Here is a 16,545-nt window from a genome sequence, read left to right as displayed (position 1 = left end):
TAGAATGATTGTGATAAATTGGATTTTGACTTGATGGGTCAACTTAGAACTATTTGACTAAGTGGTTAGTCTTACTTGTGAAGTGTTGAAAATGGTAGAAGTTAGACTTAGTCATAGGATTGTATGAAAAATGGCTAAGTGCACATTACTTGATTGTTGTTAAATTGTGACTAGGAACATCAAGTAATCATTATAAGTCTAGATTATTGGTCAAAAGTCACCAACGGGCCTTCGGTCAACATTTTGGTCAAAGGTCAACATTTTGGTCAACGGTCAACATTTTGGTCAACGGTCAACAAAACAAAATTTTTAGTCTTCGGTCATTGAGACTTGGACTTTTAGTCAAAGGTCAACAACTTGGACCTTTTGGTCTAAAGTCAAATGAAAAGTCAAACTTTGGTCAAAGCCAACAAAAGTCAAACCTTGGTCAAAGTCAACAAAAGTCAAACTTTGGTCAAACTTCAAATAAACAAGTGAATTGTTTGGATACTAAGGGTTCTAGGAATCGCTTAGCAAATACTTATAGTGCTTGTGTGATTTAGGCACTAAAACAACTTTGACTTAAGCAGTTGACTTTCAATTTGAACTGCATTCGAGGTGAGTTTCACTACCCCACTTTTTACTTACTCTTTTGGGGGAAAGCATGCAACATACAAACTTTTTTGGATAATCGTAGACTTTTTAATACCTCATGTGTACATAGTGCACTTAAACTGAAGTCCCCCATGCACATTGGACCGTTAACAATTATACATTGGCTCGGTAATGAAAGGTAGTACTACTGGGTTTGACGAACCCCCTCGGGGCTCTCGGTTGAGGGAGTCGTCGGGGGTTTCATTTACTAGGAACGCAATATGCACTAGTCTTATATTAGACTCCGTGGGTGGCAAACAAAGAAACAAGTCAGCCTCGGTCACAATGGAACCTACACTAATGTAACTTGATTGCTAGCCTAATTAACTAGCGGTATTACTAATGCATACATTATCCATGCTTTAATACTTACACTGTTTACTTACTAAATGGTTTGTTTGACAAACTTGTTTTTAAACTCAAACCTGTGAACTCACCAACCGTTGTGTTGACCCGTTTTAGCATGTCTTTCTCATGTGTTTAAGGTGAACATGCAAAGTTGAAATGAGCCTAGGATGCATGGATCCCACTAAGCATCGAATTATGCTGGGAGTCTTTAATGAAATGTTATATCTGGGTGTCTTGACAAGCACTCTGGTTTTTTATGTGTTTTTCATAAATTATACGCTTCCGCAAATGTAACAACTTAATTGTAAATGTACTTACCTCATTTATGATGAGCAATAATATTTAAATATTTTTCATTATAAATTGGTTGTTCGTTATGACACATGGCTAGATCTTGGTATGTCACGTGCCTCACGGTAATACCCCGTTAGTCAAAAATTGAGGGTGTGACATTTTAGTTGCTAGAAAGTTTTAAGAAAATATTAATCTTTTATTTCTCACAATTCTTGTCGGTTTCGTCGGTTTTATGCTTAAAATGAATCGTTTCGGTTTTTCGGTTAAAATGTAACTTATAATACATATGAAATACTTGTATATTGATCAAGTTTTATAAGTTAACTTGTGAAAATATATTATTTTTATTTTTGTTAATATTTTCTTATAATAGCAACTTTTTAACGTTTCCGTGTCGGTTTTCGCGACATGAGCCGTTTAGGACTAAGTTTTATCATCCCGTTCTTTTCTCGTATATTAACTTATGCTACATATGAGAATTTTATAACATTAGGGGCTGTTCTAAAACAGTCCCTAAGAGTTGTTGTCGGTTTCGTTTAAAAAGCCGATTTTTTGACCGTTCACGTTATTGACAAGTCAATTAAATTGAACAAAAGAAAACAGCCTTAATATTAAACAATGTCTCAGGAAAGTCAGGGATGGTCATTTCACAGCTGCAGTCAAGGTATTATGCTCAAGTGGGGTTGCCCCTCTCGGAGATTCAACCATGAAAGCCCTCATGGATAAACACCTAGTGGTGCCGCCTCCGTCCTTGCCTTCTAGCTCTATCGCCCTGCCTACTCTCTCTGTGGATGGGGACTGTGTGATTAGATGTATCTGATCATTTCCTAAAGGGACCTCATGCGGCAGAGACGGGATGCGGGCGCAACACTTGTTGGACGCTCTTAGTGGTGAGGGATCAGTGACTTCCATGGGTCTGCTCTCAGCCATCACTGAAGTCGTCAACTTATGGCTAGGGGGTCTGTGCCCCAAGGTGCTCGCTAAGTTTATTGCTTCGGCCCCCTTACCCCTTTATTAAAGCCGGATAATAGAATACGGCCCATTTTTGTGGGGGCTATCTAGCGTAGGTTGGTTTCTAAAGTGGCTATGAAGATGGTTGGGAAGGAAATGACTCAGTTTTTAGGGGACTTTCAGTTTGGGGTAGGGACCCCTAATGGGGCAGAGGCGGTGCTTCACAGCGCGAACTGGTTCCTTAACTCCTTTCACGCGGACGGTTCTTTAGCTATGCTTACCGTGGACTTCTCCAACGCCTTCAATATGGTCGACCGCACATCCCTTCTCCGGGAGGTTCATCATCATTGCCCGTCTATCTATCTATAGGTCCAGTTCCTTTATGCCCAGCCGGCTAGGTTGTACGTTAGTGATGACTGTATAGGGGCTACTACTGAAGTTCAGCAGGGAGACCCTCTTGGGCCCCTCCTCTTTGCCTTAGCATTACACCCTCTTGTTCTCCGGGTACAAAATGACTGTAACCTCCCATTTCATGCTTGGTACTTGGATGATGGGACTACTATTGGTGGTGCCAACGAAGTCGCTAAAGCCCTAGACATTATCAGCTCGGAAGGGCTATCATTGGGGCTGCAACTTAATATTAAGAAAACCGAGGTTTTTTGGCCAGCGTGTAATGGGGTGAAAGTCAAAGATGGGTTTTTCCCTAGTGGGATTGGTAGAGCAGATAGAGGGGTAAAGCTCCTTGGAGGGGCTGTTAGTCGAGATCCCTACTTTATTAAGGAGTTGGCGAGGCGGAGAGCATCTCGTGCGGTTGATCTTATGAAACTCTTACCTTGCCTTAGGGATCCCCAGATCGAACTCCTCCTGCTTAGGTCTTGCATGGGGGTTGCTAAGTTGCTTTTTGGGTTATGAACATGTCACCCCCATATGATGGATGATGCGGTGTCCTGTTTTGATAAGGGGCTTCGAGAAGCCATCGAAGACATAGTTGTATGTGGAGGCCTGTTCTTTGGTGATCTTCAGTGGCGACTTGCATCTTTACCGATGCGCTTAGGGGGTTTAGGCCTTCTTTCGGCTTATGATGTTGGGGTTTACGCTTTTGTAGCGTCGAGGGCTCAGTCTTGGAAGCTACAGAATCACATCTTAAGGAATAGCGGAGTTGTCGACCTGGACTCAGACTACGTGCAGGCCCTGGAACGCCTAAATGGCGCTCTCCCAGACTTTGACATTGGCGGTTTCTCTAATAAGGACACCGCCCCACCAAAGCCTCAAAAAACTTTGACGAATGCCCTTTTTTGCAAAATCGCTCAGAGCCTGGGAGATGTTTTTGGATTGTCCCCCCGACAGAAGGCGGTTATTGAATGCTTACAAGGTCCTCATGCCCAAGATTTTTTGACTGTTATCCCGATTGATGGCTTGGGCCAAAGCATGTCTGTGGTCGAGTATAGGGCCATTCTTAAGTATCGTTTGACGGTCCCAATGTACCCAGAAGACGAAACATGTCCGATCTGCCGTAAGGCTTGCCTGGATAAATTCGAAAAGCATGCGGTTCATTGCAAGGAGATGTCTGGGTTCAAATACCGACATGATTGGGTGCGGGACGCTCTTTGGGACATCTTAAGGCGAGCTGGGATATAGCTAAAAAGGAAGCCCCCGTAAACTTCCTTACAGTCCCCACGGGAGGGAGATCCACTCTACGACCGGCAGATTTGCTCGTCTTTGGTTGGGTCGGGGGAAAACACGCTTGTGTTGACCTCACAGGGGTATCTCCTTTAGCAGGTTTGAGGGATAATGGGTTTGTAGCTGGGCAAGCAATGAAAAGGGCTAAAACGAAGAAGGTGGAGAAACATGCTAAAGCCTGCGAAGAGAACCAACATGTTTTTGTCCCTCTGGCTTTTGATACCTTTGGCTCCTTGAAGCTATCCATTTCCTAACCAGGGTCCAACGGGTTGTGCATAGCAATGTGTCGACTCCAAAGGGGCAGGGGTATGTCTTTAGCATGTTAGGGTTTGCAATTCAGAAAGGGGTGGCGGCGCAGCTTGTTGCCCGCCTACCTGCCATGTTGATGTAGTATCTATGTTTTTTTTTAATGAAGAAAATATTTATAACCAACACTTTTGATTCGTTTAAGTATTCAAATTTTATCCTTGATATAAGTAACATCGTAATATTGACTTTCAATATACAAGTTATTGAGTTTTTATTTTATGGGCCTATACTCATATTCGCCCCGAGCCCTCGAATTCTGAAGGATTTTCAGGGACGGCTCTGTCTATACAAGGTGGCTTAAACACATGTAATTCATAGATAAATTTATACAAATTTGTGTGCTAATGAAGGGTTGTTGAACTTCAACTTTGCTGTCAAAGTTCACGTTGTTTTTGTATCCCATGAAGGGTCGTTGAACTTCAACTTTTGTCTATGTTATTGAACTTCTACTTTGCTGTCATAGTTCACATTGTTGTATATTTTTGCGTACTTCTTTGCGTCAATGAAGAAGGCCTTTGTTCAAACAATCAGGGACATGCATATTCGATATGTTTTCCAATAAGGTTAGTTGAATTTGTAACCTCACTAATACTTGGTTTTATATTCATTCAATTTGTTATAGTGTTGAATATGTGATCAGTTTTGTCAAATATGTTTCATAGGTTTCATGACCTTAACATGCTTCGGTGTCACTGAGAATCCTTACTTTGTTTAATTCACTACAACAAAGAGGGGGGGGGGGGTGTCCTACAAAATGTTTCTTATAAAATATCGACAAACGCAATTTCCCACAAATGTTGTACATTTTTCCGTTTTAAAAATATTTTTCCAACAAATTTTTTGTCAAATTTCTTCTAAATTAACGTTTCTCGGAAATTTCTTGCTACTGTTAGAACATTTCCGACATTCTAATGACCACTTTTCCATTTATATAAAAACAACTTAATCTATTTAGTTAAATAAGAAATCTCATAATGTTTTGAAGTTTTATCGGAAAATTGTTAAATAAGAAATCTCATAATGTTTTGAAGTTTTATCGGAAAATTGTCGAAACCTTCCGGCAAATTTCCGACAAATATAAAAAAAGTATTACTATTTTTGTGTATTATGATTTTTGACAAAGATAATTGATCTATTTAAAAAAAATATTAATATTTTATTAACAATTATAGGAAACTTGTCTGAAAATTATTAATATTTTATCTAAGTTATTTAATAAATCCAACTCGCTAGATTCATAAGGGAAAAAAAATTAATATGAAACATAATGATTATAAAGAATAATATAAATAAATTTTTAAAACATTATTTATAATTTAGTTTCCGACATTCTAATGACCACTTTTCCATTTATATAAAAACAAACTTAACCTATTTAGTTAAATAATAAATCTCATAATGTTTTGAAGTTTTATCGGAAAATTGTCGAAACCATCCGGCAAATTTCCGACAAATATAAAAAAAGTATTACTATTTTTGTTTATTATAATTTTTGACAAAGATAATTGATCTACTTAGAAAAGAAAAATATTAATATTTTATTAACAATTATAGGAAACTTGTCTGAAAATTATTAATATTTTATCTAACTTATTTAATAAATCCAATTCGCTAGATTCATAAGGGAAAAAAAATAATATGAAACATAATGATTATAAAGAATAATATAAATAAATTTTCAAAACATTATATATAATTTAGTATTAATAATTAACTTGATTAGAAACCAAATAATATGATGGATGACCCGGATGTCCCGGGTTCGTAATCCTGATTCTGACCGGATTAGAGCAGAGCATTAAAACTCGTCGTGCCTTCGGGCGGGGTGAGCCAACTGAGTTTTACCGGGATCGCCAAACCAAACTCGGATGCCAGCGTGGATCCCGATCATGTCAACATAGTTGGCCTGAGTGGGGTGGCGGTGTGACACCCGACTAAAAATTAGCCTAAACCGCGACTAATATAATCTCGATTAGCAATAAAATTTCATCATTATGAGAAAAATATTCTTTATTAGTAATCTAGACGTTTCAAAGTCAACAAAAAGTGCAAAAATCGCCACGTAACGAGCCTGATGTGGAATAACATCGGGTAACGAGTCAAAAAGTAAATAAATCCTTAAAGAGGCTAAATGATATCGAAAAATTAAAATACATATTAAAGTAGTCGAGACAATGTATAAACTTAATTTTAGAAAGCTCAAATCGCAAAAAGTGCAAAATAAGTAACCAAGTGTCGGTGGACGACCCGGTAAGGACCCAACGCCAACTATTTCCAAAAATTAGTTTCTTAGGCTTCTATTATCAAGAATTCAATTTCGTTCAAAGTCTGACAAAAATTATTAGGAACGGGATTCGTTTGATTAGCTAAAATTCGTTAGACGAAAAAATGAAAACTTAAGATTATTGTTTAAACACCTACTTACTAAACCAAAACCATGTGCCATCACCCATTGTTTTCTCAAAAGAAACACACATGTCACTTGCTATCATTACATAATCATTACTAGCTTCTAGAAACATGTGTTGTAACATTCTCATCCATACACCTTTCACCCAATGATTACTCCTAATCATGATGTTGATATGTTGGCTTAATCTCCATCACCCACTTGTCCACACTATCCCTTTCTTTGTCTCTATAAAACCCATAGCACACACACTCTCTTCACACACAAATTCAAATCACAAACACACATACATAAACACACACAATCAATAATTAAAAATTATGGAGATATAATCAAGAAACAAGAAAGATCAAACAAGATTAGAAGGAAGATCATCACATTCACACCCACCACACTCTCATCTTCATCTTTAGATCTTCAAGAACACAAATAAGTTTTGTTTATGAGTTGATTTATTGGGTTAACTATGTTAAATTAGTTGTTCTTGAGTTTGATTGAAGCTTGAAAGTTTGAAATTATGTATGTGGTATGTGTGAATGTATGAACCGTAGGTATGTATGTATGTATTGGTGGAAGGATTAAACCCACTTACACATGCATACATTTATCTTAAAGATCATACATTGATTGCTAGGCTTGATTATAAGTGTTGTTGAATCTCTTGATTGTTTGTTATAAACTTGAATGAATTTGATGTTAGGGTTTGTTGTTAGAATGAAATTTGGATGGATTGTTGAATCAAGAAATGATATGGAATAATCTAATTAAATATAGTATAGGATATATGTTAGAATTAATAGTTGAAACTTGAAAATTAATCAAGATTGGTAAAGTTACTAAATAAGGAAACTTTAATTTAAGAAAAGTTGATTTTTGATTTTGAGGTAAACACTTGGAAGTAATGTATTCAATATGTGATGAATTTCAACTTTAAACTAAGATAGGGTGCATGATTAAAGAATTGATTAGTTAGTGCATTGATCAAATTATAAATTACTTACTAAAAATAGAAACTTTGTTGCTTAATTGAAATATCAAAACTTGAATAGAGCATTAGGGTGCATGAAACTATATTAAACAAGTTAAATGATATAAACTTGGATCCATACTTAATCAAATTTGAAAGATTGAATTAGATAGAATTATCAAAAAAATAAAAGTTACTACAATAGGAAACTTTGTTAGTTAAACACTTAGAAAATTCATATTTTGATTGGTTAATGAACTGCTTGAACTTATACATAAATGTTATGATGATTTGAACCTGTACATTTAATTATTAATATGATATTTTTTCATATATGTAAAGATAAGCTTGATTAATAACATTATTAACAAACTTAATTAGAATACGAACTAGGAGCTTAAAACTTGATTAAACGTGTCTTGCGAAATGATTTGATCAAAACTTCATTTTATGGTGAATCATGTGTCCTTATATGTGTGATTAGTCTATTAGATGATTAGTATGGACTTCAGAACTCTCCTCCCCTCCCACCTCTCTTTTAGAAAAAGTGCTTCCCCCCACGTTATCAATTAGAGAAAGAACCAAGTCAGCAAAACCAGATCCATCTTTCCACACCGCAAGTGCTTGCTGAATGCTACTACATTGCAAAGACTTTCGATTCCCTGACCTGCGTTCCTGCCTAGTGGAAGGTTTCACCACCCTTAAAGTACAACGCGGCAACAATAGTAATTTGACCTAATTCTCAATCGAGCCTGGTGAATCCACTACCTTGCGTAAAGCGCATGCCAAAGTCTGAGCAAACGCCAAACGACAACTTGGGGGGATGCTCTTAACCGTTTGAATAGGAAGGGAGAAAACCCGTTCCAAAAGGGAATATTAAATAAAACAAAACAATATGTGTTATAAATCAAAAATCTATTTGTTCCATGAATATAAAAAAATAAAACAATATGATAAAAGCCTAAAAGGTAAGACACATAAGATAAGAGGGGGAATATTAAATAAAAAAAGCCTTCATCTACATTAGTTTGGAATTAAGATTAGACCGACACTTCAGTTGGGATCGCAAACAAATAAATCCAAAAAAAAAATGTGTGAAACCAAGTTCCAAACTTGCTTAAAAAACCGGAGCAGCAACCTTGTTGGAAGAGCCACAGACCAATTAAACTACTGTCTATTTATTAGACAATATAGGTATTAACTTATATAATAAATATGAAAAAAATTATGGGTCTTAAAAAATGTTAGCCTTGGGCTATAGCCCTTCCTGTCCCACCCTATGGCTGGGTCTATGCAGAGGTCACGAGTTCGAATACAAGTTTCAATAATTTTCCCTTTAATTCATTACAGGCTCATATTTTACACACACTATATTTTATCTCATCTCATTGATTATCATACTACTAGAGAGGTGCCATGAGTTATCTGTTATCAAACTCTCATGATCATTTTTATTGATTTTTAACTTCAAAAATTTAAACAAGTAGCGATTACACTAAAACAGGAGACAAGCGGGCAACAAGCGGTGCCGTTACCCCTTTTTGAATTACAAAACCCTTTTTTATTAAACTACATTCGCTGATCTTGGAGTCATAACAAAACTATGCATGACCCGTTGAACTCTGCTAAGTAACTCCACAGCTTCAAAAGCGAGGAAACCAAAGGTGTCAAAAGCAACTCCACAAAACATCAAGATAAACTGCATTTGCATTTCATAGAATTCACCCTTATTTATCTTATGCTTACATGCCTACTTGCCGAGCTAAACATATATATTAGAGAAAAAAAAAACTCTCAGATTTATCATGAAACACAAAAGAATTTGAATCGATACCAGCAACTAGTTTGTAAAAGGTTATTTTTTCGAATGTTGTGATTTAGAAAATATTAAGCTTCTGAGTATCTTTAGATGAATTTTAGCCCTTCAGTATCATGTTGCTAAATATGTATACAGAATATAATGAGAGAGAAAAATGAAACGTAAATAGATTTTTATTGTTGACAAGTAAAACATGGTTAATAAGATATATTTTCATGTTATAAAATTCATCCATTGTCGTCCAGCGGTTAGGATATCTGGCTTTCACCCAGGAGACCCGGGTTCGATTCCCGGCAATGGAACCTTTTTATTACTGACAACTCTAAAAGTATTTTTTTTCTTCCCTTTACGTTTTAGAAGGTTTTAACTCCGAATTCTGTATTTATATTTGTACAAACAAATAGATATGAAACTAAGCATACTAAATGGGTCAACATATGAACATCTCAACCAAGAGCCGTATAGCCAGACATGTTCTCGAGTTTGACTAGTGTGACACCCGGTAATTTCCCAATCCCATAAACCAAGTAACCAACCTAATTATTAGGAGATTGTGAATGTTATGCGCGCCATTATCAGCGCGGGCATATGTTATATGCGCCATGCGCGGATGCGATGCGCGCCATGTTAGGATCAGCGCGGGCATATGTTATATGCGCCATGCGCGGATGCGATGCGCGCCATGTTAGGATCCGCGCGGGCATATGTTATGTGCGCCACGCGCACAAGTTTTGTGTTTTCATAACTTAATTTCATGTCGTGTCTAATGGGTTAGCCGCCCCGCTTGATGCTAAGGCGGGTGCATACCTCTTCAATAATCAAATCATTTGTGCGCGTGCGGAAAGGGAACTAACCTCCCCGCATGGCGGGAACATTGAGAGCTAGTTTGTTTGAAGCTCCAAGATGGAATTGACTTCAACATAACTGATCACTATGTTGAAATACCAAGACCTCATGGAGAATCTACAAATGAAACTCAACGTCCCTGACTACGAGAAGGTTACGCACCCACAACGTTCAAAGAAATGGCCTTCACGCAGAAGGCTATACGCGCAAGGCTACACGCACAAAACACTTAGTCTATTCTTCAGATGTAAGGGGATTACCCCCGCCCAGAAAGAACCAGTTGCGTGTTTCAGAGATTTTTACCTTTTGACTGCACACTGACAACGGTACCAGGAAAAGTATATTGTAACACGAAATGTCAGCTGTCAGCCGCACCTACTCTCACCAACCACAGTCCTGCATGTACTGTCAAATCCATCAGAATCTTTATAACCACTCCCTAGGACCATCACCCCCATCCCTAAAATAAATAATAATAAACCCCATACCTTGTCATCATTACACCCAATATAAATAAGATTTCAATCCCCTAAATCAAGGGATTGTGTTCCCTTGAATTTGCCTATAAATAAGTATCAATTCTTGAATAAAAATATAACACAAACACACTTCAAACTCCTCTCTTAAACCTGTAATTCTGCACTAACCATCTCCCGAGCATCCGTTTCCAGTTCCGTTTCCATCACTAGACTTCCAATTTCGAGGCTAACATCAGGAAACCCGAATCTCGTTTAATCTCTCTCTAAACCATCACTTAACAAGAATCACAGGTGAGTCTCACAGCCCCTATTTTTACTGTTTTTAAACTGTTTTCGGGGCGAGGGACACGTGTTTAAATTATGTTTTATCATGGTATATTTACAAGCAATGCAAACGATTATCTGTTCATGGTGTTTATCTTGGTTTTCAATGTGAGTGCGCAAGAACAAGAAAGTGATCACTTCGTCAATGGAACTCTAAGGGTAGGGACTACTGTGTTTGATCAACCCGCTCGTAGGGGTCGCACCTCTTTGCATAGACGAGTGCCTAGTATGGTCATGGGGTAGTACTACTGGTTGTAAAGCCCGCTCGTAGGGGTCGCACCTCTTTGCATGGACGAGCGCCTAGTTTTCCGAGCACAACGTCCACGCGTAACCCGCGGGACGGTATTATTTTCGCTCGTAGTGGCAGCGCCACTTTGCATGGACGAGCACGGTTTTCAGAAATGTCTGCGCGTAAACCGCGGGACGGCTTTATCAAGCATATGTTTTAATGATGTTATCAGAAATATGTTTCAATATGGTTTTATCAAGGATATGATGCAATACGATTTATCAAGTCACCAAAACTTGTGAACTCACTCAGTTTATACTGATTCAAATGTTTTTACGTGTCTTTTAGGTGATAATTAGTAGCGCAAGGAGTCACACATAGAGCACTTCACGCAGAACATCTATAAAAATGGTTTTTGGAAGATTTTAGTTCTATCCCTTCCACACGCGTGGTTGTTCCCGCCGTGTAAGGGGATATGGCGCGGAAATCTTCAACGTTTTTCATATGTGGATGTTTTTATATGTAATTCTAAACAATGTAATGTATTTTGTACTAGACATTTCATGCGCAATGGAAAATTTATTTGAATGTTTGCAATGACCCGTGCTTGATTATCAATTCCCACTCGCGCGCACCCGGCTGTTTCCGCCGTTTAGGGCCGGGTGTGACAGATTGGTATCAGAGCACTGGTTATAGCGAACTAGGAAAGAAGTTTTAACCTAGAATATAACCGTAGGGGAATCGCATTAAATATTTTGCAAAGAAAATATTTTCAAAAGAAAAACCACACACACACTTAGGAACACGGGTCACACAATGTCTAGTGAACACTAAGGATAAGAACATTATGTGCTCAGGGTACATGCGCTAAGTTTGATATAGTTTCGTTCTCTTTTAAGAAAAACGAGAATGCCTCCAACCAGAGCCAAGGGAATTACCATGACACCCGAGGAACTCGCAGAAATAATCGCACAGGCGATCGCAACGCATGAGGCCAGCAAGGCCGAATCCAGTCAGGGTCGTCAAGAGACCGAAACCCCAGAACCCGAATCAGGAGCTTTGGACAAAGGATGCTCCTATAAGACATTTATGGCCTGTAAGCCTTGGCCATTCAAGGGCACCGAAGGGGCCATTGGGCTCTACAACTGGATCGACAAAATGGAGACAGTTCTCTCCATTAGCGGGTGTAGTGAAAATCAAAAGGTCCTTTACGCGACCTGCATGTTTCAAGAAGCGGCCTCGTCTTGGTGGAAGCTTCAAGTGAAAACATTGGGACGAGAAGTTGCTCTCCACAAGACCTGGGAGGAGCTGAAGGAAATGATGATGAAAAAGTTCTGCTCTCGCGCCGAAATTCAGAGTCTACAGCAGGAATTTTGGAACCACACCATGATAGGAACTGATATCGACGCCTACAACAACCGATTCAACGAACTTTGCCAGATGGTGCCGGATATGGCGAACACGGAGGAGAAAAAGATAGAGAGGTATATCTTTGGGTTACCCCATGTTATCAGAGTTCCGCTCAATGCCGCAGCGCCTCCAACCTTTGATGAGGCAGTGGCGCGGGCCATCACTCTTACAAGAGATACGGTCCGTGCGGGCATGTTGACCTCGCGCGGGAACGAGCAGCGAACCTCTGACCCCAAGAGAAAATGGAACTCTCACCACCGAGGGTCCGACTCCAAGCAACCACCATTCAAGAAACAGGAGAGCGTAAGGGCTTACGCGATACAAGCCCTGGAGCCATCACGAAAAGGGTACAATGGGCCTCGCCCATGGTGCAGCAGATGCAAGTATCACCACGAGGGTGAATGCGCAAGCATCGTATGCGCCAAATGTAGCAGACCAGGGCACAAGGCGATAAACTGCCATAAGGAAGCTGGAGCAAACGACAACTGCTACGCATGCGGGAAGCCAGGACATTTCAGTCGGGATTGCCCGCAAAAGAGAAACCAAGCTCGCGGGAGAGCCTTTGTGATCGGCGCGGGCGAAGCAAAAGAAGAACCGAATGTGGTAACCGGTACGTTTCTACTTAACGACCATTTTGCATCTGTCTTATTTGATACTGGCGCTGACCTAAGTTTCATATCCACTGAGTTTAAAAACTCCCTAGGCCTAGCAACCAGTAGGCTAGACACGCCTTATACTATAGAACTAGCCAATGGTAGGCAGATACGCGCGAACGAGAGGACTGAGCAATGTGTATTGGTCATGGGAGGTCACGGATTCAATATTAACTTATTGCCAATAGACTTGGGAAGCTTTGACATTGTGGTAGGCATGGATTGGTTAGTCGAGAACCACGCGGAAGTTATTTGCCATGAGAAGCAGGTTCGGATCCCACTGTTGAGCGGAGAAACCATGGTAATTCAAGGGGAAAGAAGTGGAGTTGCGACAAAACTCATTTCGTGTCTAAAGGCGCGCAAGTGCCTGAGGAAAGGATGCTACGCCTTCCTGGCGCACGTAGTAGAGAAGAAAGGAGATGAACGAAAGATTGAAGACTTACCAGTGGTGCGCGAATTCCCGGAAGTTTTCCCTGAAGATCTGCCCGGATTACCGCCACCGCGACAAGTCGAGTTTCGAATCGACTTGGTTCCAGGAGCTGCACTAGTAGCTCGAGCACCCTATCGACTAGCTCCATCCGAGATGCAAGAGCTATCCAATCAGTTGCAGGAACTATTGGATAAGGGCTTCATACGCCCAAGCTTTTCACCCTGGGGAGCTCCAGTACTTTTTGTAAAGAAGAAGGATGGTTCATTTAGAATGTGTATTGACTACAGGGAACTGAACAAGCTGACAGTCAAGAATCGGTACCCCTTACAGAGGATTGACGACTTATTTGATCAGTTGCAGGGATCCAGTTATTACTCGAAGATAGATCTACGGTCAGGTTACCACCAACTTAAGATCTATGAGGAAGATGTGCCGAAGACAGTCTTCCGAACTAGATACGGCCATTATGAGTTCTTAGTGATGCCTTTCGGGCTAACTAATGCGCCGGCTGTATTCATGGATCTGATGAACCGTGTGTGCAAACCATACTTTGATAAGTTTGTGATTGTATTTATAGATGATATTCTGGTTTACTCCCGAACCAGAGCTGAGCATGAACAACATCTGAGATTAATTTTGGGGTTGCTAAAGGAAGAAAAGTTGTATGCAAAGTTTTCTAAATGTGAGTTTTGGCTTAGAGAGGTTCACTTTCTCGGTCACGTTGTAAACGAGAAAGGAATACACGTCGATCCTTCCAAGGTCAAAGCCATCGAGAATTGGGAACCGCCAAAAACACCAACTGAGGTGAGGCAATTCCTAGGACTAGCTGGCTACTATCGACGTTTCATTGAGAACGTCTCCAAGACAGCTTTACCTCTGACTGCGCTAACTCAAAATGATAAGAAGTTTGATTGGGGCGAAAACCAGGAAGCAGCGTTTCAAATGTTAAAGCAAAAGTTATGTAGTGCGCCAATTTTGTCGCTACCCGAGGGGACGGACGACATCGTCGTCTACTGCGACGCTTCACATCAAGGACTCGGATGTGTCCTTATGCAGAGAAACAAAGTCATAGCGTATGCCTCTCGTCAACTCAAGGTCAATGAAAGGAATTATACAACGCATGATCTGGAACTTGGAGCAGTTGTTTTCGCGCTAAAGATTTGGCGCCATTATCTTTATGGCACAAAGTGTTTGATTTTTACGGATCACAAGAGCCTTCAACATATATTTGATCAAAAGGATTTAAACATGAGGCAACGAAGATGGGTTGAATTATTGAATGATTATGATTGTGAAATAAAGTATCATCCTGGAAAGGCGAATGTGGTAGCAGATGCTTTAAGTAGGAAAGAGCGAGCAAAGACGCTACGAGTTAAGGCTCTAAGATTGACCATTCGCGCAGACCTCACTACCCGCATCCGAGAAGCTCAACAAGAAGCCTTGAAACCAGAGTTTGTCAAGAACGAATCCCTTGGGGGTATGATTAAGAATTTGGAGCTCAAAGAGAACGACACTCGATATTTTGCTAACCGCATATGGGTCCCTCTCAAGGGAGGATTGCGCGAGCAAGTGTTAAACGAAGCTCACAAAACGCGGTATTCCGTACATCCTGGCGCAGACAAGATGTACCAAGATGTTAAAGCGCTGTATTGGTGGCCCAATCTTAAGGGCGACATCGCGACGAATGTCAGTAAGTGCCTGACGTGTTCGAAGGTGAAGGCTGAATACTAGAAACCGTCGGGGTTGCTTCAACAGCCAGAAATTCCTATGTGGAAGTGGGAACAAATCTCCATGGACTTCATTACCAAACTGCCAAGGACACCTGGGGGTTACAACACGATTTGGGTTATTGTAGACCGGCTAACTAAGTCAGCACACTTCCTGCCGATCAAGGAAACTGATAAGATGGAAAAGTTAGCCCGATTGTATATTCGAGAAGTAGTTTCAAAACACGGAGTTCCGGTATCCATCATTTCTGATAGAGATAGTCGGTTCACCTCAAGGTTTTGGAAATCGTTACAAGGGGCTTTAGGTACTCGTCTTGACATGAGTGCGGCTTATCATCCCCAAACAGATGGACAAAGCGAGCGAACCATTCAAACATTAGAAGATATGTTGCGCGCGTGCGCAATCGATTTCGGGGGTAGCTGGGATACTCATCTCCCATTGGTTGAATTTTCATACAATAACAGTTATCACACAAGCCTCAAGGCTGCGCCATTTGAAGCCTTGTATGGGCGCAAGTGTAGGTCCCCACTGTGTTGGGCTGAAGTGGGTGACAAGCAAATGACTGGTCCAGAATTGATCCAAGAAACGACGGACAAAATTTTCCAGATACGGGATCGCCTTAAGGCAGCGCGCGACAGACAGAAAAGCTATGCAGATGTGAGAAGAAAACCGTTGGAATTTCAAGTAGGGGATAAAGTACTTTTGAAAGTCTCTCCATGGAAAGGAGTCCCCCGTTTCGGCAAGCGAGGAAAGTTAAATCCGCGATACATCGGACCATTTGAGATCCTGGAAAGGATCGGTCCAGTTGCTTATAAACTCCATTTACCCGCCGAACTTAGTGGAGTTCACGACACGTTTCATGTATCCAACCTCAAGAAGTGCTTATCTGATGAAACGTTAATTTTACCATTGGACGAGGTTCATATCGACAAACAACTACACTTCATGGAAGAGCCTATAGCAGTAACCGATTGGAAAGAACAAAAGTTGCGAAGAAGCCGAATCAAGTTAGTAAAGGTTCAATGGAACTCAAAG

The 16,545-nt window shown here is 40.1% G+C and overlaps 1 non-coding gene across 1 annotated transcript; it reads left to right on the top strand.

Moving 5' to 3' along the window:
• Nucleotides 1-9,641: 9,641 nt before the first annotated feature.
• TRNAE-UUC (transfer RNA glutamic acid (anticodon UUC)) lies at nucleotides 9,642-9,713 on the top strand. Its single transcript has one exon. It is a non-coding gene; the product is annotated as a tRNA-Glu (tRNA).
• The last annotated feature ends 6,832 nt before the right edge of the window (nucleotides 9,714-16,545 follow it).

This window comes from Bidens hawaiensis, unplaced genomic scaffold, assembly GCF_021521415.1.
Source record: "Bidens hawaiensis isolate Kalapana, Puna unplaced genomic scaffold, B.hawaiensis_p1.1 tig00021529_1, whole genome shotgun sequence".
Taxonomy (NCBI): domain Eukaryota; kingdom Viridiplantae; phylum Streptophyta; class Magnoliopsida; order Asterales; family Asteraceae; genus Bidens; species Bidens hawaiensis.
This window is presented reverse-complemented; position numbering and strand designations above follow the sequence as displayed.